A 27,836-nucleotide genomic window follows, 5' to 3' on the forward strand; every position below is an offset into this window, starting at 1 on the left:
CATGGACAGAAAATCCTGGCGTGTTACAGTCCATGGGGTTGCACGGGGTTGGACATGACTGAGCGACTAACACTGCTCATCATAGGTATTTAGCATCATGCTTTTGTTTAAATTGTATATAGCTGTTAGCTGCTGCTTACTCATTTTTTTTCATTAAATTTTTTAAATTTTAATTTTTTGGCTACTTTGGCCATACCACATGGCTTGTGGGATTTTAATTCCCTGACCAGGGAGCAAACCCACGACCCCTGCATTGGAAGCACAAAGTCTTTACCACTGGACCTCTAGGGAAGTTCTGCTTCTTACTGATTTTTAACAAATATTAATCTCTTACTTCCTTAAATAACAAAGAAGCCCATACATTAATTTTACTTCTACTATAAAGTATGTCTTCAGCAATGTTTAGCTAGCTTCCTCAACTCTTATGAAGGAGATTCATCTGGCAACTGATTAAATTCTGTATCAGGAATATTTGATTACAAAACCTCTGTTCTGCATTAACATGAATGAACACTGAAGCTAGTAACGAAAGTACTTTTTCTTCATGAAAAGTAGAAGTATTTTTCAGGATTCTGGGAAATGTTGAAATAATTTTGGTTGTAGTCATACTGTTTTTAATGCTATTGAGAATATTGCTAACATTAACAAAAATATTCTGTAATTTCCTCAGTTATTGCTACTGGTGATGAGGGATGTAAAGTTGGCATGCTTTCATGTTTTGAGCATTTTCATTATATACTTCAGGTTTTACATGTCAGATGCAATTTTTGTTTTAGTTAAGATGGCTGAGAACATTTTTACTTAGGGATAGAGGTCAGGCTGTGATTATTTGTATTTTTAGGTCAGTGATATATAGAATACAATTAATATATCAGAGTAAATGCATATGCAATTTTGTTTTTAAGTATTATACAGTATTTATATATTTTTGTGACTTCAGTTTTAGTTCATCAAAACACAGTGGTTGGGACCAAGGCATAGGTTTCATTTCTATACTGATAATTTTATTTTGTTACTTTCTGTGACTATTGGTAACACTTATCTTGCAGATACAAGCTATTATTCACCAGGGAGCTTTGGCAAGAGAATGGCTGTATCAGGAAATCTATCTTCACTGTGGAAAATCAGCTTGAACCTCGTCTTTGTTGACGGTGAGTCAGTATCATCTTCATACAGGAAAGATCATACTAGCATTATTTTATATTTTCAGTATTATCAAACAACTATTTGGTTTAAACTTTTTTTGTGAGACATTATTAGGATTTTGGGGGTGACAGAGGCTGAGATGGTTGAGTGACATAACTGACTCAAGGGACTTGAAAGTGAAAGTCGCTCAGTCATGTGGGACTCTTTGCCACTCCATAGACTATACAATCCATGGAATTCTCCAGGCCAGAATGCTGGAGTGGAGAGCTGTTCCCTTCTCCAGGGGATCTTTTCAATCCAGGGGTTGAACCCAGGTCTCCTGCATCGCAGGCGGATTCTTTATCAGCTGAGCCACCAGGGGACCCCCAGTGGGTCTGAGTTTGAGCAAACTCCTGGAGACAGTGAAGGACAGGGGAGCCGAGCAGGCTGCAGTCCATGAAACTGCAGAGCCGGACATGACTGAGTGGCTCAACAGCATTAGAATGGCAAACCATAGTGCTTCACTACTTGTGTCTAAGGGATTGCCTAAAATTGGAATGGAAGTAATAATTTGCTATTCATGAATATACCTAATAACAGTAGTTTGATTAGCTTCTTTCTCTCACTTCTGTTCTTATTTCTATATAACACATGCTAGCTGACTTATAATTCATGACTTTTATTTGAATAAATATGGGCAGAATAGAATCACCTGTATTGCATGCTTGTTTTAAAATATATTACTGATTTTAGGAAATTTCAGAATAATTGCAGTATAATTATAAAGATTATTTTCCATTTTCAAATATATAGATTATAATTTTTCAGAGGGTACCTGATGTTAATGCTTGCCGCACGTTTGCTATCTCAGAAACACAGTGAATGACTACATATATATGTTTAATATTATCACAAGAGTTAGTAGTGTATCTATATAGCAATCTGTAGTTCAGGTTAATATCATTTAATGCATATTTAATAATCATAACTTCATTTTACTATAGTAATTACATTTTTGACTTGACCCAAATTTACCTAACCTTGAGTATATGTATAAGTAACTTGATACAGTTACCATGTTGCTTTGGCTCTCTATTCTAGTTATTTTCATTTGAGTCCGCTCTGTTGTCAGACTGTCAAAGTAAATTTTCTTTTACAGTCTTGCTTTACTAGTATTCTACGTTTTTGTTGCTTTATTGTTATTATCTTTTTATTTTTTTTAAGGTTATAAGCAAATCCCAAGATCAGAGACTGTTAGGACTGATGCTCACCGAAGTCAAAAAAGACCTCCATTCTAGGGAGAAGCTCCTTATATTACAGGTACATGTCATTATGTGATTATAACCAGCCTCATCATCTGTACTAAATCTTTTAGTAAGAGGCAATGAAATTCAAAAAAGGAATGACATGGGTTCTCAAATCTTTGGAGAAAAGATTTGACTGCAGTTTTCCTTTTCCTGAAAGAGGCTCCCAATAGTCCCGTAGTGATTGGGCTCACCCTTCCCATGCTCTGTAAATAATTAATTATAACTTGATGCATTTTTTAAAATCTTTTTCCTTTAAAACATTGGTTTTAGATGATTTTCTCATATTATTATTTTCACATTAAGCCTACATCAAATATTTTCAGTTGGACTAGACTTTGGAAATTTCTTTAATAACTATATGCAAATAAACCAAATTTTTTTAGTGTATAAATGAGTTTATCACAACTAGAATAATTTCTATTCTATCTGTAATAATAAGATACTATTTACTGAATAATTAATATTTGCTCAACCCTGTGCCAAGTGCTTTCTGTACTCGTATCTTCATAACAGTGTTGTGGGACAGGAATAATTATCCCAGGCTTATAGATAAGGCAACTAAGACTCAAAGAGGTTAATAATTTGTATAAAGTGAAGTGAAGTCACTCAGTCGTGTCTGACTCTTTGTGACCCCATGGACTGTAGCCTGTTGGGCTCCTCCATCCATGGGATTTTCCAGGCAAGAGTACTGGAGTGGGTTGCCATTTCCTTCTCCAGGGTGTAAGATTGTGGCTAATTCAGGATTCCAACCCTGGACTCTCTGACCTCAGAGTTCCTGTTTATAAATGCTGCATTAAGCTGCATGAAGCTTTTATGTATGCAATTCAGGACTGGGGTACTTTATTTTGAAACATAGTCTGGCTAGTTCATAGTGATTTTGTACTACTGATTGAGGTACACCAAAATGTGTCTATGTTAAACACTTGCTTTTGTGACTTTACGTGGACATAACGTTTGAAAGTCAATATATTATCCGTGTTGTGTGTGTGTGTGCATATACATACATCACATGTATGACTTCTCTAAGTAGAATCTGGATATGCTTCCTTGGTAAACTTGGTATATTTTCAGTGTTTGCCACACTCTTCAGAATTGCGGTTCAATTCACAAGTCTGCTAGAGGCTGAGACCCTTGTTTTGGGAGATTATTTACATATGAATATAAAATAAGTAGGCCAAAATAGTGGTATTCGTTCTCCATCAGCTACATAATAAAATGTAAAATGTTAATTTGACCATTGTGAAGGAAGCCAAATGCATAAATTGTTTAGACATTATGGAAACCTATGGCCCTGTGATTTTTTATGCTTAAAGTTCTTCAAAAGTTTCTGTTGTTTATAAGACATATATTTTGTTAGTGTACAAATAGAACTTTTGTTATTGATCTGTTACATACTACTTCAGGCTTACATCTGGTGGCCTTCTTCCTCACCACCCAACTTCATATATTTTCTTTACATGTCAACTTCAGTTAAACTGAGTGGCTTGTGGTCACCCTATGGTAATTAGCTATTTGGCACTTCTTGATTAATATTCTCCTTCTTACAATTATGATCTTTTCTCCTTGCTTCCTGGTGAATAGTGACTTTTCATAAAGATTCAACTTTGTTATCTGTCTCAAGCTTTTTGTGACTACTGACCTCTGTCATTGTACATTACATTCTTTGAGTCTTTTCAATACATAGATCTATTCTAGAACCTTTATTTTATTTGTTTACCTGTATGAATCTTTCTAACTAGATTAGGGGTCTCTCAAGGGTGAGTACAAAGGCTGTGTGTTTGATTCATTTTTACATCCCCCATTTTTAGCACAGTATCTGACACATAATGGATGCTTAATAAGCATTTGTTGAATGAATGGTTAATCTCTGTAGGAAAGGGAAGATGATTCTTACCTAATGGTGATAAATTGAATTCCAAGGTAGAGTGCTGCTATACTTTTCAGGGACTATCCAGAATGAAAAACAGTATCTTTCCTGAGGTCTCACCATAATTGTCCTTGCTTCTTGGAGTCAGTATAGTGTATGCCTGGAATTTTGTTACCTTGAACATTTATTATGGGAAATTAATCCACAAAATTTAAATAGTTGAATTTTTCATAAGTATTAGATTTCAATAATGAGTACAATAGGTCTTGACTTAAGGACTTATTACTTATAAGGAGAGCCACGGGTGGTCTGGTGTTATAATCAGTCTAAATTTGGATAAAGACTTTTTTGCTTGAAAATTATGAAAAATACAACAAAGAATGAGCCTATTTGTTGTCACATTTAAAGTTCTATTTGCTTTACAACTGTGTAGTTCTTATGTCATGCCATCCTCATAACAAGCTAATAGTAGCCAATATTATCAGAGTGACAAATTCTTACATAATTTAGTATTTTTACATTTTGAAAAACACTAATTTATCATATTACCCCTTTAGTGATATGCCAAGCTGTAAGTTGGTTTATATTTTTTATATTTGTAATTTAATAAGATGATACTAACTATAGATATATCTATCATATAATTCAATATGATTGTATATTACAATAATTAATATTATGTATATTTAGCAATAAATATGTATTATTTAATAACATATGTTAGAGGTCAAAAGTTCTTTGGCCATCAGCTTATGTTATAGTTTTAACTGAGGAAATAGTATGCATTGACAATATTAAAGGAGATTTAAGGCTTCTGATATTAACAAAATTCTGCTAAATGATTTTAGACTATATAGAAACAACTTGAGAAAGTATTCTGAACTACAATAAGCTATCCAGAAATAGCATTTGCACAAAATAATTTAAATTAAATACGGCAACTGTTGAGGGAGTTGGAAGATAATGAAATTTTCTGTGCTAAAGCTATAATCACTAAGACTTTTAATTTTGTAGGGAGACATTAAATACTCTGGTCATTCAACTTGTATATTCTTTAGCCTATTTAATAGTCAAAAACTTCTAAGTAAATATGTGCGATTTAATTGTGCTGCTGAGAAACAGCGATCAAAAATGGCAATAAAAGTCACATAATGAAATAAGAATACTAAAAAAAAAAAAATCAAGGGATTTTACTGTGGCTCATTATTCATTCCATTTCTGGCAATCTTCATGATTACAAATCACTTGATTGACTAACTAGACATTCTCAAAGTGAATTATGAATCAGGTTCATTTTTCCTGGTTGATAGTTGGCACATGCTGTAACTCATACTTTGTGATATATCAAATTCTTGTAACAGTAATAAGAGATATAATCAACTCTTTACTTCAGGAAAACTAAATTGCCTTTTCAAAAAATGAAATGCGGTTGCTAACATTTTAACAACACAATGTAATTCCCGCTTCTGTATCCCAGGGTGGAAATCACAGTGATGACGTTATTTTTCAGATAAAAAAAAAAAAGCTTTAGGGTGATTTTCCATCAGGCATAAAACTCCTATTGATATCAGTCCCCCATAGGCTGCTTGGGCAGTTGCCTGAGCCTAGGTTGCAGAAAACAACAGTTACATTTCTTTCTTAGTATTTAAAAACTGCATGTTGGAGAAACTGTATATTTTTGTAGTTTTGTACAGTTTTAGGAAATGCGTTTTCTCCTAAATACCTAATTCATAATGAAGCAATGATATTGCAGACTGTAAAATGTGAAGCATTTTAATGCTTATTAATAGGTCTCTTTTTGAGTAGGGAAAAGTGACCTGAATCTTGAATCTTTTCATTTGTAAAACCAAATAAAGGGGGTCAATTCTGCTTTAAAATGTATTCTGTTTTCTTTTGACTTAGAGTTCTTCATGCATAACTACACTGGCAATTGAATGGTAGAAAATTCCTGAAGTATAATTGCATTTCCTTTGATTCTATCCACCCAAGCAATTGAAAAATAAAATGGATGCTCCATAATGTGATATATTCAAAATTTGAGAATTTTGCACAAAATTCAGTCATTGCCATAGTAAAAGTATGGTTCCTTCATTGAAAACTCTGAGGCTTGAGTATGTAGGGCCTCAATTTCTTGATAGTATTATTATGAGATTCTCTTACTAATAAAAATATTATATATGATGAAGTAATTCTTGCTTATAAAGGCAAAATCAAGGTTAATGGAAGCTTTGCACATAGAAGGGTCATGGAATTGTACTGTCATAATTTCTGTCTATGTAAATACACAGTAATTAATATCTTAAAAGTTCCAACGCCTTTTAACTTTCTTTGCTTTCCTTTATGAATAAGATTTATTTAAATTAGAACCAAAAATTGTTTTATTGCTCTTTCATGGCCTTTAAAAATGTTTTACAAAAGTTTTTTTTCTGAATAAAATCTTACACTATATTAATTTATGTGAAAAGGTGGATAGTAAGTTATAATTACATATAATTTTATAAACATAGCTATCATCTTTTAGTTTTAATGTTGTGTTACTCTAGAATTGTCTGCAGTTCTTGAATTTATGCTTTAGTCACCTTGAAATTTAATTTTTGTCCCCTAACACCATTAATTATGTGCTTAGTAGTTAAAATTGCTATTAAATATCTTTTATGGGATTAAAATTTTATTCCTGATTAGGCAATGAATTATATATTTAATCAATTATTCATTTAAAAATTATGACCAAAAGATTAATTCTCCAAAGATGTTTTTAACAATATAAACCATCCTAGTAGAATTGAAATTGCAGAATTAGTAATTAGAAATGAGAAGGCAAAGGATCAACTTATTAATTTTATCAGTAGAGAAACAAACTTTAAATCTTTTATGACTTTGGTAGATTTTGTGAAATGACCATAAACTAAAGTGAGGCCATAAAATACTGTCATTTTCCAGGCTGGCTCAGTGCTTTTTACCTCTGTGACATAGCTGTACATTTGAAATCTAGAAACATTTATTGTATTTCTTTAGGTATACTGAGGTAAGCAATAGATGGTAAAATGGGCTTTTGTTGCTGTGACCTGGCTATAAGACTTAGGGCTAGAAGAAGACTAGCATGGAAAGGAGGACACAAGAACATTTTTTAAAGTCACAGAAATGGAATTATTTTAATCATTTGTTTATGTTGACTAAGTAAAATAGATTTCTAGATTGTCTACATTTTGTGATATATAACCTGATTGCTTCTATTAATTGATTCACTTGAAAAATTTAGCATTAGTAGAGTGAGAGAGAATGGAAGTGTCTGTAAATTACAGGAAAACTGAAGCAAAATACATAAGAATAAATTTCTGGTATTTACATTTCTAGATGAGTATTTAACAGGGTCAGAATGTTCAGTGTAAATAAAATATGCCAGAGGCTTTTGTTCCAGTTTACACTTTAACCCTTGACATTTAATCTCCAATTCTTTTATCACTAAATGTACATATAGGAAAATAAAATTTGCATTTTTGTAACATGTTCCAAGTATCTCATATTCCATAACTATATATTACATTTCTCAATATCAACATTACATTGGTGTACCTTTTCTAGTTTTGTACAATAAAAGTAGCAGTTTTTATCCTAATAATATAAAGTGAATCTTTAGCATCTGATGTATTAAAATATATGGCCCTTTTGAATATTTTTGGTTAAATCCTTCCTTGGCATAGATTTGATAAGCTCTTTATTTCTCTCATGTAGGTATATGCTAAGGAGTGGAACTAAGGATTAATAGGTGTGGAGTACATGTGTTCCCCATCCTGAATCCCCTCCCACCTCCCTTGGTGGGTTCATGTCAATGTATGGCAAAACCAATACAATATTGTAAAGTAATTAGCCTCCAATTAAAATAAATAAATTTAAAAAAACCCAACCAAACAAACAGTAGGTGTGGAGTACACAATTATATCTTACTTTTTATTATATGAACACTGATAGGGTATTAGTGCATGTTGTATGATTTAAGTCTTATGCTACTAATGTTGTGGATAATTTTAAAAGAATTTTTAAAGAAATTCCTTTCTATTGGATTTAATGGCATATGGTTAAAAAATAGTACATGGTTTTGATACTGAGAAATCTCTATCTTATTATGCAAAAATATTCAAGGGACTTGAATTTTGAAGATGATAGATGCTGGTTGGAATCAGTACTTTAGCACTGATATCAAAGAATATAAAAGACATATTTTGTTTTAGTTAAAACTGTAGGTCGAAAGCAACACACAGTATTATTTTTGGTGTATTCTACTTTTGATGTTGACTTAGTACTTTAAAGCCTCAAACAAATCATTCAATTCAGTGGTGTATTAGTCAGGGCTCCCCAGGGAAACAGAACCTATATATATATATATATATAAACATATACATATACACACATACATTTATGATTTATCTTAAGAAAGTGGCTCACTTGATTGAGGGGACCGTCAAGCCTAAATTCTGTAGGGCAAGTTTGCAGAAGATAGGCAGAAGATAATGCTGCAGTCTGGAGGAAGAATTTCTTCTTGCCTGGGACCTTCAATTTTTGCTCTTAAGGCCTTCAGCTCATGGGATGAGGCTCATCCAAGTTACTGAGGATAATTTCTGTTACCTAAAGTCAGCTGATTGGAGATGGTAACAATATTTACAGAATACCTTCATAGTAACACCTAACTTAGTGTTTGATTAATTCAGTTCAGTTCAGTCGCTCAGTTGTGTCTGACTCTTTTTGATCCCATGGACTGCAGCACGCCAGGCTTCCGTGTCCATCACCAACTCCTGGAGCGTTGCTCAAACTCACGTCCATTGAGTCGGTGATGCCATCCAACTATCTCATCCTCTATCATCCCCTTCTCCTCCTGTCTTCAGTCTTTCCCAGCATCAGGGTCTTTTCTGCTGAGTCAGTTCTTCGAATCAGGTGGCCAATGTATTGGAGTTTCAGCTTCAACATCAGTCCTTCCAATGAATATTCAGGACTGATTTCCTTTAGGACTGACTGGTTTGATCTCCTTGAAGTCCAAGGGACTCTCAAGAGTCTTCTCCAACACCACAGTTCAAAAATATCAATTCTTCCATGCTCAGCTTTTTTTATAGTCCAACTCTCATATCCATACCTGACTACTGGAAAAACCACAGCTTTGACTAGACAGACCTTTGTTGGCAGGGTAATATCTCTGCTTTTTAATATGCTGTCTAGGTTGGTCATAGCTTTTCTTCCAAGGAGCAAGTGTCTTTTAATTTTACGGCTGCAGTCACCATCTGCAGTGATTTTGGAGATTCCAAAAATAAAATCTCTTACTGTTTCCATTGTTTCCCCATCTATAACTGAGTATTATAGCATAGCCAAGTTGACACATAAAATTAGCTGTCAGAGTTGGTCATTTAAAAAACCTGTTTATGTCACAAGTCACAGAAATGCATAGAGTCAAACTATCACTGCAAAATATATTAGACAACGTTCTTGAAATGAAAACTATCAATTCCAGAGATAATAGCTGATACCCATTTTTTGATTAACAAATATTGAGTGCTCTGAATGTGTCTATACTGGGAAAGATGGCATGGAAAACCATGAATGGACTCTTCTCTTATGTAGTTTACTGGTTAATGTTTATGCTTAGGAAAAAGGCAAAAAGTGGTTGTTAACCCAAAGATGAACCCACTTGACTAAAGCCCAGTTTTCCTTTGACTTGCCTTATGCAAATGTATATATACAAACCTTATGATTTGTGTACAATAGTCAACTTTCTCTTCATTTATATTACTTCCATATTGTTCATATTTTAGTTCATTGGTACTGTGGAACTGACTATTCTTTAAGCACCTTACACTTTGATCTATAAGTAGAAACTCCTCTCTGTATCAGTTTACATTGCCCGTATGTTTATGATTAGGTGCTATAATAATAATAACTTGAGAAATTATTATATGCTAGATACTTTATAAAACATCTCTCTAATTCCTTCATTCATACTTCTGTTTTAGAGATGAGGAAATTGATTTCAGAAAGGTTAAGTAACTTGCCAGGTTTGTACAGACTGTAGGTGATGAAAAATGTTGTTGTTGTTCAGTTGCTAAGTTGTGTCTGACTCTTTGTGACCCCATGGACTGCAGCACGCCAGTCTCTCCTGTTCTTCAGTATCTCCCGGAGTTTGCTCAGATTCATGTCTATTGAGTCGGTGATTCCACCCAAACACCTCATCCTCTGTTGTCTCCCTTTTGCCTGCAGTCTTTCCCAGCATCAGGGTCTTTTGCAACGAATCAGCTCTTTGCATCAGGTGGCCAAAGTATTGGAGCTTCAGCTTCAGCATCAGTCCTTCCAATGAATATTTAGGGTTGATTCCCTTTAGGATTGACTGGTTTGATCTCTCTGCAGTCCCAGGGACTCTCAGGAGTCTTCTCCAGCACCACAATTCGGAAACATCAGTTCTTTGACACTCAGCTTTCTCTATGGCCCACCTCTAATGTGTACATGACTACTGGAAAAAGCAAAGTGATGTCTCTGCTTTTTAATATGCTGTCTAGGTTGGCCATAGCTTTTCTCCCAAGGAGCAAGCGTCTTTTAATTTCATGGCTGCAGTCACTGTCCACAGTGATTTTGAAACCTAAGAAAATAAAATCTGTCACTATTTCCACTTTTCCCCCATCTATTTGCCATGAAGTGATGGGATAGGATGAAATGATCTCAGTTTTTTGAATGTTGAGTTTTAAGCCAGCTTTTTCACACTCCTCACTCACCCTCATCAAAAGGCTCTTTAGTCCCTCTTTGCTTTCTGCATATCTCAAGTTGTTGATATTTCTCTCAGCAGTCTTGAATCCACTTTCTGATTCATCCAGCCTGGCATGGAATATGTCTGAAACTCAGTTCTGTCTGAATATGCTGCTGCTAAGTTGCTTCAGTCGTGTGCAACTCTGTGCAATCCCATAGACAGCAGCCCACCATGCTCCGCTGTCCCTGGGATTCTCCAGGCAAGAACACTGGAGTGGGTTGCCATTTCCTTCTCCATGCATGAAAGTGAAAAGTGAAAGTGAAGTCACTGAGTCGTGTCCAACTCTCAGCGACCCCATGGACTACAGCACACCAGGCTCCTCCGTCCATGGGATTTCCCAGGCAAGAGTACTGGAGTGGGGTGCCATTGCCTTCTCCTGTCTGAATATGAGGCCCACATTTTTCTCCTATCATACCCAACTTGTCTTTGTATGAAGCTTCTTAGGTTGGCTACTGGATCTCTTGGAACAGCCTATATAATTATATATTTCTCAGAATATAAGGCTCTCTGTTCATTTTCATTATACTTTAGGGCTAAATGAAAGTTTGTGTGTTCTATTGAATAACAATTTTTGGTAGGTACGTGACTAAAATGTGCTATTTCCCTTTTTGCCTTGGATGCCTATTAGCTCAAGTTTTAATACTGATACTACTTACTTTTAGTAATTTCCTCATGTGTGGTTGCTTGTTTAACCATGTTCTTGTTGCTGTTTAGTCACTACGTCATGTTCAACTTTTGTAACCCCATGGACTGTAGCCCACCAGGCTTCTCTGTCCATGGGATTTCCTAGGCAAGAAAACTGGAGTGGGTTGCCATTTCCTTCTCCAGGGGATCTTTGACTCAGGGATTGAACCCACATCTCTTGCGTTGGCAGGCGAATTCTTTACTCCTGAATTTGTTCATGTAATTATTGAGCTTCCTTTGTCTTTAATTTTATATTAACCTGTTTTATAAAATGTTTTCAATTATAAATCAGCACAGTCTTTTTAAAAGGGAGGAAGGGATTATAGATAGATGAAAATGAATACAGAATCAGTTCAGTTCAGTCGCTCAGTCGTGTCCGACTCTTTGCGACCCCATGAATCGCAGCACGCCAGGCCTCCCTGTCCATCACCAACTCCTGGAGTTCACTCAGACTCACGTTCATCGAGTCAGTGATGCCATCCAGCCATCTCATCCTCTGTCGTCCCCTTTTCCTCCTGCCCCCAATCCCTCCCAGCGTCAGAGTCTTTTCCAATGAGTCAACTCTTCACATGAGGTGGCCAAAGTACTGGAGTTTCAGCTTTAACATCATTCCTTCCAAAGAAATCCCAGGGCTGATCTCTTTCAGAATGGACTGGTTGGATCTCCAAGGGACTCTCAAGAGTCTTCTCCAACACCACAGTTCAAAAGCATCAATTCTTCGGCCCTCAGCCTTCTTCACAGTCCAACTCTCACATCCATACATGACCACAGGAAAAGCCATAGCCTTGACTAGATGGACCTTAGTCGGCAAAGTAATGTCTCTGCTTTTGAATATGCTATCTAGGTTGGTCTTAACTTTTCTTCCAAGGAGTAAGCGTCTTTTAATTTCATGGCTGCAGTCACCATCTGCAGTGATTTTGGAGCCCCCAAAAATGAAGTCTGACACTGTTTCCACTGTTTCCCCATCTATTTCCCATGAAGTGATGGGACCAGATGCCATGATCTTTGTTTTCTGAATGTTGAGCTTTAAGCCAACTTTTTCACTCTCCACTTTCACTTTCATCAAGAGGCTTTTTAGTTCCTCTTCACTTTCTGCCATAAGGGTGGTGTCATCTGCATATCTGAGGTGATTGATATTTCTCCTGGCAATCTTGATTCCTGCTTGTGTTTCTTCCAGTCCAGCACTTCTCATGAAACTTATATACTCTGCATATAAGTTAAATAAGCAAGGTGACAATATACAGCCTTGACATACTCCTTTACCTATTTGGAACCAGTCTGTTGTTCCATGTCCAGTTCTAACTGTTGCTTCCTGACCTGCATACAGATTTCTCAAGAGGCAGGTCAGGTGGTCTGGTATTCCCATCTCTTTCAGAATTTTCCACAGTTTATTGTGATCCACACAGTCAAAGGCTTTGGCATAGTCAATAAAGCAGAAAGAGATGTTTTTCTGGAACTCTCTTGCTTTTTCCATGATCTAGCAGATGTTGGCAATTTGATCTCTTGTTCCTCTGCCTTTTCTAAAACCAGCTTAAACGTCAGGAAGTTCACGGTTCACGTATTGCTGAAGCCTGGCTTGGAAATTTTGAGCATTACTTTACTAGCATGTGAGATGAGTGCAATTGTGTGGTAGTTTGAGCATTCTTTAGCATTGCCCTTCTTTGGGATTGGAATGAGAACTGACCTTTTCCATTCCTGTGGCCACTGCTGAGTTTTCCAAATTTGCTGGCATACTGAGTGCAGCACTGTCACAGCATCATCTTTCAGGATTTGCCATCACCTCCACTAGCTTTGTTCGTAGTGATGCTTTCTAAGGCCCACTTGACTTCACATTCCAGGATGTCTGGCTCTAGGTGAGTGATCACACCATCGTGATTATCCAGGTCATGAAGATCTTTTTTGTACAGTTCTTCTGTGTATTCTTGCCACCTCTTAATATCTTCTGCTTCTGTTAGGTCTATACCATTTTTGTCCTTTATCGAGCCCATCTTTGCATGAAATGTTCCCTTGGTATCTCTAATTTTCTTGAAGAGACTGCTAGTCTTTCCCATTCTGTTCTTTTTCTCTATTTCTTTGCATTGATTGCTGAAGAAGGTTTTCTTATCTCTTCTTGCTATTCTTTGGAACCTTGCTTCAGATGCTTATGTCTTTCCTTTTCTCCTTTGCTTTTCGCTTCTCTTCTTTTCACAGCTATTTGTAAGGCCTCCCCAGACAAGCCATTTTGCTTTTTTTCATTTCTTTTCCATGGGGATGGTCTTGATCCCTGTCTCCTCTACAATGTCATGAACCTCATTCCATAGTTCATCAGGCACTCTATCTATTAGATCTAGGCCCTTAAATCTATTTCTCACTTCTACTGTATAATCATAAAGGATTTGATTTAGGTCATACCTGAATGGTCTAGCAGTTTTCCATACTTTCTTCAATTTAAGTCTGAATTTGGTAATAAGGAGTTCGTGATCTGAGCCACAGCTCCCGGTCTTGTTTTTGTTCACTGTATAGAGCTTCTCCATCTTTGGCTGCAAAGAATATAATCAATCTGATTTCAGTGTTGACCATCTGGTGATGTCCATGTGTAGAGTCTTCTCTTGTGTTGTTGGAAGAGGGTGTTTGCTATGATCAGTGCATTTTCTTGGCAAAACTCTATTAGTCTTTGCCCTGCCTCATTCCACATTCCAAGGCCAAATTTGCCTGTTACTCCAGGTGTTTCTTGACTTCCTACTTTTGTATTCCAGTCCCCTAGAATGAAAAGGACATCTTTTTTGGGTGTTAGCTCTAAAAGGTCTTGTAGGTCTTCATAGAGCCGTTCAACTTCAGCTTCTTCAGCATTACTGGTTGGGGCATAGACTTGGATTACCGTGATATTGAATGGTTTGCCTTGGAGACGAACAGAGATCATTCTGTAGTTTTTGAGATTGCATCCAAGTACTGCATTTCGGACTCTTTTGTTGACCATGATAGCTACTCCATTTCTTCTGAGGGATTCCTGCCCGCAGTAGTAGATATAATGGTCATCTGAGTTAAATTCACCCATTCCAGTCCATTTTAGTTCACTGATTCCTAGAATGTCGATGTTCACCCTTGCCATCTCTTGTTTGACCACTTCCAATTTGCCTTGATTCATGGACCTGACATTCTAGGTTCCTATGCAATATTGCTCTTTACAGCATCGGACCTTGCTTCTATCACCAGTCACATCCACAGCTGGGTATTGTTTTTGCTTTGGCTCCATCCCTTCATTCTTTCTGGAGTTATTTCTCCACTGACCTCCAGTAGCATATTGGGCACCTACTGACCTGGGGAGTTCCTCTTTCAGTGTTCTATCGTTTTGCCTTTTCATACTGTTCATGGGGTTTTCAAGGCAAGAATACTGAAGTGGCTTGCCATTCCCTTCTCCAGTGGACCTCTGTCAGACCTCTCCACCATGACCCTCCCGTCTTGGGTTGCCCTGCAGGCATGGCTTAGTTTCATTGAGTTAGACAAGGCTGTGGTCCTAGTGTGATTAGATTGACTAGTTTTCTGTGATATGGTTTCAGTGTGTCTGCCCTCTGATGCCCTCTTGCAATACCTACCATCTTACTTGGGTTTCTCTTACCTTGGGTGTGGGGTATCTCTTCACCGCTGCTCCAGCAAAGCGCAGCCGCTGCTCCTTACCTTGGATGATGGGTATCTCCTCACTGCCGCCCTTCCTGACCTTCAAGGTGGGATGGCTCCTCTAGGCCCTCCTGTACCTGCGCAGCCACCAGTCCTTGGGTGTGTGGTTGCTCCTCCCGGCCGCTGCCCCTGACCTCAGACATGGGGTAGCTCCTCTTGGCCGTTCTGTGCCGTTGCAGCCTGGCACTCTTGACCACTGCCCCTGACCTCGGACGTGGGGTAATTCCTCTTGGCCGCCGCTGGTCGCAGCCACCTGCGCTTAGTGCGCCGGTCGCAGCCTGTTTATTATTCTGTAATCTGATTGCTTTTTTCCCACTGTTGTGTCTATGTACTGAAAATAGTACATAACGCATAGTAGATGTTAGTGAATCAGTGGATTGAATTAATATACCTTCTATCAGACATCTAGTGGATTCTAAGGGTTTAAATTTGATCACATTCAATGCATTTACTGATGTGGTAGGCTTTGGTGTCCTATTTTTCACTTTATATTTGATGTGTCTTTTCTGTTTTGCTCTCCATTTTTGCTTTCTTTTGGTTTGATGTGATGATTAATTTAATGAGTCAGCTTGACCAGGCCACAGGGTGCCCAGATGTTTTATCAAACATTCCAAACGAGATTAACATTTGAATTGGTAGGTTGAGTAAAGCAGATTGCCCTCCTCAATATGGGTGTGTCTCATCCAATCTGTTATAGATTTAAAGAGATCAAAAAGGATGAGTAAGAAGGAACTCCTTCTGCCTTATTGCCTTTGAGCTGGGACATTTGCTTTTTCCCCACAATCAGACTCAACCTGAAACATCTTCCTGGGTCCCATACCTACTGGCTTTCAGACTAGAATCATATCATTGGCTTTCCTGCTTCTTAGGCCTTTGGACTTGGACTGGAACTATACCATCAGCTCTCCTGGGTCTCCAGGTTGCTAACTGTAAATCTTGGGTCTTGTCAGCTTCCATAATTGCATTGGCCAGTTTCTTATAATAAGTATTTCTTTCTCTCTCTCGACACACACATGTAACACACGTGACAAACCCTACTGGTTTGGGTTCTGTTTCTCTGGGTAACCTTGACTAATACAGAGTGCTGTCTTCTGTGCTTAGTCGCTCAGTTGTGTCCAACTCTTTGAGACCCATGGACTGTAGCCTGCCAGCCTCCTCTGTCCATGAGATTCTCCAGGGAAGAATACTGGGTTGCAATGCCCTCCTCCAGGGGATCTTCCCAACCCAGGGATTGAACCCAAGTCTCCCACATTGCAGGCAGGCCACATTGCATCTCTCAGATTCGTTACCATCTGAGCCACCAGGGAAGCCCTACAATGGATAATTTTTTAAAATGATTTTATTTTCCCTCTAATAATTTAGAAGTTATACATTCTGTTTCTATTCACTTATTGGTTACTCTGGAAGTTATAATAAACATAACTATCAGAGTCTCAAGTTATTATAGGAGAAGGCAGTGGCAACCCACTCCAGTACTCTTGCCTGGAAAATCCCATGGACGGAGGAGCCTCGTAGGCTGCAGTCCATGGGGTCGCGAAGAGTCAGACACGACTGACTGACTTCACTTTGACTTTTCACTTTCATGCATTGGAGAAGGAAATGGCAACCCACTCCAGTATTTTTGCCTGGAGAATCCCAGGGGTGGTGGAGCCTGGTGGGCTACCGTCTATGGGGTCACACAGAGTCAGACATGACTGAAGTGGCTTAGCAGCAGCAGCAGCAGCAACAAGTTATTATCATTACTTTTAGCTTCCTTCTCGATAATATAAAGACACTTTAACCCCAGTTCCCCCTCTCCTGAAAACTGTTGTTTTATGTTTATTTTTAAGCCCATGAAACTTTATTATTACTAATTTTTATACTTGATATTTATGTACATATACTCACATATTTGTCACCTTATTTGTTGCTGGTTCTTTCTTGCATGTTAGCTGTTTTGTCTGGGAGCTCATTCCTGCTTGTTGTTGTGCGATTGCCCAGTCATGTCTGACTCTTTGCGACCCCATGGACTTCAGCATGCCAGGCCTCCCTGTTCCTCACGATCTCCCAGAGTTTGCCCAAGTTCATGTTCATTGCCTCGATGATGCCATCCAGCCATCTCATCCTTTGATGCCCTCTTCTCCTTCTGCCCTGAATCTTTCCCAACATCAGGGACTTTTCCAGTGAGTCGTCAGTTCGCATCAGATGACCAAAACACTGGAGCTTCAGCTTCGTCATCAGTCCTTCCAGTGAATATTCAGGGTTGATATCCCTTAAGGTTGACTGGTTTGATCTCCTTGCTGTCCAAGGGACTTTCAACAGTCTTCTCCAGCACCACAATTCGAAGGCATCAGTTCTTTGGCGATCTTCTTTGCAGTCCCAGCTTCCACTGGCAATACCATAGCCTTGACTATACATACCTTTTCAACATACTGTCTAGATCTGTCATTGCTTTCCTGCCAAGAAACAATTATCTTCTGATTTCATGGCTGCGGTCACCATCCATAGTGATTTTGGAGGCCAAGTGGAGGAAATCTGTCACCATTTCCACTTTTTCCTCTTTTATTTGCCATACGGTAATGGGGCTGGATGCCATGATCATAGTTTTTTCAATATTTAGTCTTAAGCTGGCTCTTTCACTCTCCTCCTTCACCCTCATCAAGAGAATCTTTAGTTTCTCTTCACTTACTGCCATTAGAGTGGTATCGTCTGCATATCTGAGGTTGCTGATGTTTCTCCTGCCTAAGTTGATTCCAACTTGCATTTCCAACTTGCATCCAGCCCATCATTTCTCATGATGGGCTCAGCGTATAGGTTAAACAAACAGGGTGACAGCAGACAGCCCGGTAGAACTCCTTTCTTGATCTTGAGCCAATCAGTTATTCCATACAGGGTTCTAACTGCTGCTTTTTGACCTGCATACAGGTTTCTCAGGAGACAGGTAAGATGGTCTGGTATTCCCATCTTTCTAAGAGCTTTCTACAGTTTGTCATGATCCACACAGTTAAAGGCTTTAGTGTAGTCGATGAAACAGAAATAGATGTTTTTCTGAAATTCTCTTGCTTTCTCTATAGTACAGTGAATGTTGGCAATTTGATCTCTGGTTCATCTTCCTTTTCTAAACCCAGGTTGGACATGTGAAAGTTCTTGGTTTGCATAATGCTGAAGCCTTGCATGCAAGCATTTAAGCATGACCTTACTAGCGTGGGAGATGAGTGTGATTGTCCGATGGTTAGCTTAGTCGCTCACTCCTGTTACCTGTAGTTTATTCTTTAGCAGTTCTTCTAGAGTATCTGCTGATTACAAACTCCAGTTTTATTGTTCTGAAGGCTGTGTGTGTGTGTGTGTGCGCGCGCGCGCTTAGTCACGCAGTCTTGTCTGACTCTTTGCGACCTCATGGACTTTAGCCCACCAGGCCTCTCTGTCCAAGGGGATTCTCCAGGCAAGAATATTGGAGTGTGTTGCCATTCCTCCTCTGGGGGAATCTTCCCAACTCAGGATCTCCCACATTGCAGGCAGATTATTTACCATCTGAGCCACCAGAGAAGCCCAAGAATACTGGAGTGGGCAGCCTCTCCCTTCTCCAGGGGATCTTCCTGACCCAGGAATTGAACTGGTGTCTCCTGCATTAAAGGCAGATTCTCTACCAGCTGAGCTGTCAGGGAAGCCTGAAGAAGTCTCTGTTTTGTGTTAATTCTTTAAATATATTTCACTGGGAATAAAATTCAGGGATGACAATTTTGTTTGTCATCATGTATAAGATCTCAGTGTCTTGTTTTCTGGTTTTCACTGTTGATTTTGTGACATGAATTATCAGTCTGATGTTCATATATGTATATATGTATGTATAGTCATATATGTTTATATATATATATGTATGTATATATAGCTTTGGAGTATATCATTTCACCCATTGCAAGTATTTATTCAATGACTTTTTTTTTTTAGTAAATTTAACAAATTGTGCAGCCTTCACCATTGATCAGATTTCAGGCACTTCTGTCACCCAAATAAGATCTTTTATGTTCATTAATTGTTAATCTCCATTCCCTCTCCTTTTTCTTAAGTTTAAGTACAGTTGATTCACAATGTTGTATTCCAAGTGTACAGAGTGATCCAGTCATGTGTGTACATGTATATATTCTTTTTCAGATTCTTTTCTATTGTAGATTATTACCAGATATTGAGTACAGTTTCTTGTGCTATATTGTAGGTCCTTGTTATTTATCTATTTTGTATATAGTAGTGTGTATCAGTTAGTATGACTTCCCTGGTGGCTCAGATGGTTAAGTGTCTGCCTACAATGTGGGAGACCCGGGTTCAATTCCTGGGTTGGGAAGATCTCCTGGAGAAGGAAATGGCAACCCACTCCAGTATTCCTGCCTGGAGAATCCCATGGATGGAGGAGCCTGACAGGCTACATATAGTCCATGGGGTCAGAAAGAGTCGGACACGACTGAGTGACTTATCCCCCATGACTTTCCCCTTTGGTAACTTCTATCCATTCTTCTTACCCTGGACAATATTAATCTATTTTCTTTCTCTGTAGATTTTTCTTTCCTGGAAATTTCATATAAATCAAATCACACAATATGTGGTCTCTTGTGTTGGTATTCTTTGACTTAGAATAATACATATATATTTCCACACTGGAAGTCTTTGATGTCTAACTGTTTGGTGTACTCAGTAAGTATTCACTATCATCATTCATTTATGAAAATTATGAAATCTTCTGAAATATTAAAATATGCTTAAGTAGGAAAATAACTTCTATATATGATAATTTCATTAGGATGATTTATTGCACTTTCACTTGTGTAATACTACTCTTACTGTTTAATATTAACATTTTTATTTATTTTCAATTTTTATTTCTATTAAAAAATTTTTATTTTATATTGGAATTAATTAACAGTGCTGTGTTAGTTTCAGGTGTTCAGCAAAGTGATTCAGTCATACACATACATATATTTACTCTTTTTAGAATTCTTTTTCCATTTAGCTTATTATAGAATATTGAGCAGAATTCCCTGTGCTATACAGTAGGTCTTTGTTGGTTAACTATTTTACGTATAGTAGCATGTACATGGAGAAGGCAATGGCACCCCACTCCAGTACTCTTGCCTGGAAAATCCCATGGATGGAGGAGTCTGGTGGGCTGCGGTACATGGGGTCACTAGCAGTCGGACACGACTGAGCGACTTCACTTTCACTTTTCACTCTCATGCATTGGAGAAGGAAATGGCAACCCACTCCAGTGTTCTTGCCTGGAGAATCCCAGGGAGTGGGGAGCCTGGTGGGCTGCTGTCTATGGGGTCGCACAGAGTCGGACACGACTGAAGCGACTTAGCAGCAGCAGCAGCAGCAGCATGTACATACCAATCCCCAAATCCCAGTCTGTTCCTCCCCCCACCCTTTTCCCCTAGAATAATATTTTTCAGGTTCGTATGTTGAAGTATGTGTTAGTAATTTGTTCTTTTTATTGATGAGTAGTGTTCCACTGTATGCATATACTACATCATGTCTGCCCATTCATCAGGTGGTGCGCGTTTAGTTTTTTTATAGTTTTTGACTATGAATATGAATAATGCTGCTAAGAGGATCCATGTATAAGTCTTTGTGTAAATGCATATTTTCATTTCTCTTGGGTAGATACCTAGGTGTAAAATTGTTCAGTCATTTGGAAAATTTATTTTTAACTTTTAATGAGCTGCAAAATTTCCAAAGTAGTTGCATTATTTTGTGTTCCTATCAGCAAAGTATGAGGATTCCTTTTTTCCACATCCTTGCCAACATTTGTTATTATCCTTTTATTAAAAAAAGTTATTACAGTCATCCTAATGGACATGAAATTGCTTCTCATTGTGATTTTAATTTGCATTTTCCTAAACTAACACAGAATACCTTTTTGTGTGTTTATTAGCCACCCATATATCTTCTTTGGTGAAATGTTTTGTCAAAAATTTTACCCGATTTTTGATTGGGTTGTTTGTCTTGTATTCAAAGAGTTCTTGGCATATTTTGTACACAAATCCTTTATAATATATATGTTTACCAAATATTTTCTCCCAATCTGTTGCTTATCTTTTAATTTTCATAATAGTATCTTTTGAAGTGTAAAGGATTTGAATTTTGATGAGGTTTAACTTACCAGATTTTAAAGAATGCACCATATTTTTGGTGTCATATTAAAGAAATTTTTGCCTAACCTAAGGTATTGAAGATAATCACCTGTGTTTTCTTTTAAAAGTTTGTTTTGGCTCTAACATTTAAATCTGTGATTTATTTTGTATAGTGTGAAATAAAGGTGTAACTTTATCTTTTGGCATATGCATATACAGCTTTCCTAGTACTGTTAATTAAAAAGAGTATCTTTTCCTTTGTGAATTTCCTTTGCACCTTTATTGAAAATAAGTTCTGTTCTAGTGATTTACATGTCGGTCCTTGTGCCAGTACTACATTGTGTTCACAACTACTGAAGTACCTTTATATCAAGTTTTGAAATTGGGAAGCATATGTTGTCCAGCTTTGTCTTTTTCAAAATTGTTTTGGCGTTCTATATGAATTCTATATAAATTTTGTAATTCTATGTAATTTGCAATTCTAAACACATTTTAGGATCATCTTGCCAATATCTGCTAAAAGACTGCTGAAAATCTGGTAGCAATTGATATATGAATCAACCTGGGGAGAATTACTGTTCTGAACATTATTGAACTCTCCACTCCATGAACTGGTATCTGAGCTTCTTTTGAAGGTAATCTTTCTCTGTCCCTCCCTCTACTGTGCCCTGATGGCTTTTAAGGTCTTTCTCATTCCTTTTGGTTTTAAACAGTTTCACGATAATGTGTTTTAAGTGTGGATTTCCTTTTATTTATACTGCTTGGGAACTTTTGGCTTCCAGTATACATGGATTGGGAGAAGGAAATGGCAACCCACTCCACTATTCTTGCCTAGAGAAAATCCTGTGGATGGAGGAGCCTGGTGGGCTGTTGTCTATGGGGTCGCAGAGTTGGACACGACTGAAGCGACTTAGCGTACATGCATGCATTGGAGAAGGAAATGGCAACCCACTCCAGTATTCTTGCCTAGAGAATCCTGTGGACAGAGGAGCCTGGTGGGCTGCTGTCTATGGGGTTGCAGAGCAGACACGACTGAAACGACTTAGCAGCAGCAGCATACATGGATTGATGTTTTTCATCAGTTCTGGAAAATTTTGTTGCTCTCTTATCTCTTTTTAATTGAATATAAAATATCATCAATTTTAAGATGTAGCATTTATATACCACTAAATGAGAAATAATATACTACTAATGCCTTAATAATAGTTAATGACTTAATTGGTCATATTGACCCTAATCACTTAGAAATTTATGATTTTCTCAAAGGATCTGGCAAACATTTCCTCAATTTCATTGCTTGATGTAGAGTCTCATGTGTATCTTTGTAAGAAAGCATACCACAATTTCATATACTTGTATCTTGTTTTCTTATATTCTGTAACTAGTTCGTTGTTTCTTTGCAACGTGTTCAAATCAGTTCAAAGTACTGTAACAAAATGCTATAAACTGGGTGGCTTAAACAACAGTTATCTCCTACAATTCTGAAGGTTGGGAAGTCTCATATCAAGGAGCTGGCATAGTCTGTGTCTGATGAAGACCCTCTTCCTGCTTTATAGACGGCCATCTTCTTGCTGTATTTTCCCATGGTGAGGAAGAAAGATTCTTTCTCTCATGTCTCTTCATATAAGGGCACTAATTCCATTCATGAAAGCTCCTTGCTCAAGACCTGATTACCTCACAAAGGTCCTACCTCTAAATACCATCAAATTGGGATTAGGATTTAAGCATATGAACTTTGGTGGGGTGGACACAAATATTTAGCCCATATTATAAGAATATAAGGGCTTTCCTGATGGCTCAGACAGGAAAGAATCTGCCTGCAGTGCCGGAGACCTGGGTTTGACCCCTGGGTCGAGAAGATCCCCTGAAGAAGGAAATAGCTACCACTCCAGTATTCTTGCCCAGAGAATTCCATGGACAGAGGAGCATAAGAAAATAATCACCACTCACTTATGGTCATAATTTCAGTTATGAATATTTGTTTCACTAATGTCTGATTGAGAAATGCCTCTTGAGAAACCTGTATGCAGGTCAGGAAGCAACAGTGTGAACTGGACATGGAACAACAGACTGGCTCCAAATAGGAAAAGGAGTATGTCAAGGCTATATATTGTCACCCTGCTTATTTAACTTATATGCAGAGTACATCATGAGAAACACTGGGCTGGAAGAAGCAAAAGCTGGAATCAAGATTGCCGGGAGAAATATCAATAACCTCATATATGCAGATGACACCACCCTAATGGCAGAAAGTGAATAAGAACTAAAGAGCCTCTTGATGAAAGTGAAAGAGGAGAGTGAAAAAGTTGGCTTAAAGCTCAGCACTCAGAAAACTAAGATCATGGCATCCCATCACTTCATGGCAAATAGATGTGGAAACAGTGGCTGACTTTATTTTTCTGGGCTCCAAAATCACTGCAGATGGTGATTTCAGCCATGAAATTAAAAGACGCTTACTCCTTGGAAGGAAAGTTATGACCAACTTAGACAGCATATTTAAAGGCAGAGATATTACTTTCTCAACAAAGGCCCATCTAGTCAAGGCTCTGGTTTTTCTAGTAGTCATGTATGGATGTGAGAGTTGGAGTATAAAGAAAGCTGAGCACAGAAGAATTGATGCTTTTGAACTGTGTTGTTGGAGAAGACTCTTCAATCCTAAAGGAAATCAGTCCTGAATATTCGTTGGAAGGACTGATGCTGAAGCTGAAGCTCTGATACTTTGACCACCTGATGTGAATGACTGACTCTTTAGAAAAGACCCTGATGCTGGGAAAGACTGAAGGCAGGAGGAGAAGGGGGCAACAGAGGATGAAGTGGTTGGATGGCATCACTGACTGGATGGACATGAGTTTGAGCAAGCTCTGGGAGTTGGTGATGGACAGGGAAGCCTGGTGTGCTGCAGTCCATGGGTCGCAAAGAGTTGGACATGACTGAGTGACTAAGCTGAACTGAATATTTGGATGCATGTATCTTTTTGAATTACGGTTTTCTCTGTATATATGCCCAGGAGTGGGATTGCTGGATTATAAGGTAGTTCTATTTTTAGTTTTTTAAGGAACCTCCATACTGTTCTCCATAGTGTCTATACCAATTTTCATTCTCACCATCAGTGAGAAGGGTTCCCTTTTCTCCACACCCTTTCCAGCATTTACTGTTCACAGATTTTTTGATGACGGCCATTCCTAGCAATGTGAAGTGATACCTTATTGTGGTTTTGATTTGCATTTTTCTAATAATTAGTGATATTAAACATCTTTTCATGTGTTTCTTGCCCATGTCTATGTCTTCTTTGGAGAAATGTCTGTTTAGAACTTCTGACCGTTTTTTTTTTTTTTGGATTGTCTTGTTGATTGGGTTTTTTTTTTGAAACTCTTTGTAACCCTATGGACTGTAGCCCGCCAGGCTCCTCTGTTCATGGGGATTCTCCAGGCAAGAATACGGAAGTGGATTGCCATGCCCTCTTCCAGGGGATCTTCCCAATTCAGTAATCAAACCCAGGTCTCCTGCATTGCAGGCAGATTCTTTACTGTCTGAGCCACCAGGGACACTCAAGAATACTGGTGTGGATAGGCTATCCCTTCTCCAGGGAATTTTCCCAACCCACGAATTGAACTGGGGTTTCTTGCATTGCAGGTGGATTCTTTAGCAGGTAAGCTACCTGAGAGGCCCAGTAATTAGTGATGAACATCTTTTCATGTGTTTCTTGGCCATCTGAATGGCTTCTTGGTAGAAATATCTATTTAGAACTTCTGACCATTTTTTTTTTTGATTGGGTTGTCAATTGTTGTGTTTTTTTTTTTTTTAATATTGACTGCATGAACTGTTTGTATATTTTGGAGATTAATCCCTTCTTGATCACCTTGTTTGAAATATTTTGAAATGTTCCCATTCTGTGGGTTGTCTTTTTGCTTTGCTTATGGTTTCGTTTGCTGTGCAAAAGCTTTTAAGTTTAGTTAGGTTCCATTTGTTTATTTTTGTTTTTATTTTCATTACTTTAGGAGGTGGATCAAAAAAGATCTTGCTTAGATTTATGTCAGAGAGTGTTCTGTTTTCCTCTAAGACTTTTATAGTATCTGGTGTTAAATTTAAGTCTTTAATCCATTTTGAGTTTTTGTGTGTGTGTATGGTGTTAGGGTGTGTCCTACTTTCCTTGTTTCACCTGTAGCTGTCCAGTTTTCCCAGTACCACTATTGAAGAGACAATCTTTTCTCCACTGTATGTTCTTGCCTTCTTTGTCATAGATGAGTTGACCATAGATGGGTGGGTTTATTTCTGGGCTTTCTATCCTGTTCTGTTGATCTATGTTTCTGTTTTTGTGCCAGAATCATTCTGCTTTGACAACTGTAGCTTTGTAGTATAGCCTGAAGTCAGGGAGCCCAATTCCTCCATCTCTGTTTTTCTTTCTCAAGATTGCTTTTGCCACTTGGGGGCTTTTCTGTTTCCATACAAATTGTAAATTTTTTGTTCTAACTCTGTGAAAAATGCCATTGATAGTTTGATGGTATTGCATTGAACCTGTAGATTTATTTGGGTAGTACAGTGATTTTGACTATGTTGACTCTTCTAATCCAAGAACATGGTGTATCTTTTCATTTGTTTGTGTAATCTTTGATTTCTTCCGTCAGTATTTTATAGTTTTCTGAGTACAGGTCTTTTGCCTCATTAGATAGGTTTGTTCCTAGGTATTTTGTTCTTTCTGTTGTGATGGCAAATGAGATTGTTTCCTTAATTTATCTTTTTGATATTTTGTTGTTAATGCATAAGAATGCAACAAATTTCTGTATATTAATTTTGTATTTTGCAACTCAGATTCACTGCTGAGCTCTAGTAGTTTTCTGGAGGCATCTTTAGGATTTTCTATGTATAGCATCATGTTGTCTGCAAACAGTGACAGTTTTACTTCTTTTCCAATTTGTATTCCTTTTATTTCTTTCTCTCCTCTGGTTGCTATGGCTAGAATGTCCAAAACTATGTTGAATAAATGTGGTGAGAATGGACATTCTTGTTTTGTTCCTGAGCCTAGAGGAAATGCTTTCAGTTTTTCACCATTGATCATGATGTTTGTTGTGACTTTGTCATTTATTGATTTTATTATGTTGAGGTAGGTCCTCTCTATTGCCACTTTCTGGAGGATATCTTTATCATAAATGGGTGTTGAATTTTGTCAAAAGGTTTTCAGTGTATTGAGATGATCGTATATTTTTAATCTTCAGTTTGTTAATGTGGTGTATCACATTGGTTAATTTATGTGTACTAAGGAATCCTTGCATCCTTGGGATATATTTCACTTAATCATAGCCTATGATCCTTTTAATGTGTTTTGGATTCAGTTTGCTAGTATTTTGTTGAGAATTTTTGTGTCATATTCAGCAATGATATTGGCCTATAATTTTCCTTTTTGTGATATCTTTGTCTAGTTTTGGTATTAGGGTGATAGTGGCCTTGTAGAATAAGCCTGGGAATGTTCCTTACTCCGCAGTTTTGGGGAAGAGTTTCCAAAGGATAGATGTTAACTATACTCTAAACATTTAATAGAATTTTACTTTGAAGCTATGTGGTCCTGGACTTTTATTTGTTGAAAAAATTTTAATCATAGTTCCAATTTCAGTACTCGTGATTGGTCTATTTGTATTTTCTTCCTGGTTCAGTCTTAGGAAGTTGTACTTTTCTAAGGATTTGTCCATTTCTTTTAGGTTGTCCATTGGCATATAGTTGCTTGTAGTAGGCTCTTATGATTCTTTATATTTCTGTGGTGTCTGTTGTAACTTCTTATTTTTAATTTCTAATTTCACAGATTTTGAGTCTGCTCCCTTTTTTTCTTGATGGGTCTGGCTAAAGGTTTATCTATTCTGTTTATTTTCTCAAAGAACCAGCTTTTAGTTTCTTTGCTGTTGTTTTCTTCCTCTCTGTTTCATTTATTTCTGCTCTGATCTTTAGGATTTCTTTCCTTCTACTAACTTAAAAAATTTTTATTTATTTATTTATTTTTGGCTGTGCTGGGTCTTAGTTGTTGCAGGGGCTTCTCTGTAGTCCAGGAGAGTGGGCTCTGCTCCTCTTCATAGTACCCAGGCTTCTCATTGCAGTGGCTTCTCTTGAGGAGCATGGGCTCTAGGGCACACAGGCTTCAGTAGTTGCCATGCATGGGCTCAATAGTTTTGGTTCCTGGGCTCTAGAGTACAGTCTTAGTATTTGTGGTGCACAGGCTTAGTTACACCACGGCTGTGGGATCTTTCTGGACCTTGGATCAAACCCATGTCTCCTGCATCGGCAGGTGGATTCTTTACCTCTGAGCCACCAGGGAAGCCCTAACTTTGTGT

At 37.8% G+C, this 27,836-nt stretch overlaps 1 long non-coding RNA gene across 2 annotated transcripts in view; it reads left to right on the plus strand.

The window, feature by feature from the left end:
* The first annotated feature begins 663 nt into the window (after positions 1-663).
* LOC120864439 overlaps positions 664-27,836 on the plus strand; it is a 132,196-nt gene continuing 105,023 nt past the window's right edge. The window contains exons 1-4 of one of the 2 annotated variants that reach the window (XR_005721197.1): positions 664-1,151; positions 2,350-2,445; positions 19,947-20,083; positions 22,016-22,154. This is a non-coding gene — a long non-coding RNA (uncharacterized LOC120864439). The remainder of the gene's footprint in view (positions 1,152-2,349; positions 2,446-19,946; positions 20,084-22,015; positions 22,155-27,836) is intronic. The other variant, XR_005721198.1, reaches the window with a different exon arrangement.

This window comes from Oryx dammah, unplaced genomic scaffold (assembly GCF_014754425.2).
Source record: "Oryx dammah isolate SB20612 unplaced genomic scaffold, SCBI_Odam_1.1 HiC_scaffold_5, whole genome shotgun sequence".
Classification (NCBI taxonomy): Eukaryota; Metazoa; Chordata; class Mammalia; order Artiodactyla; family Bovidae; genus Oryx; species Oryx dammah.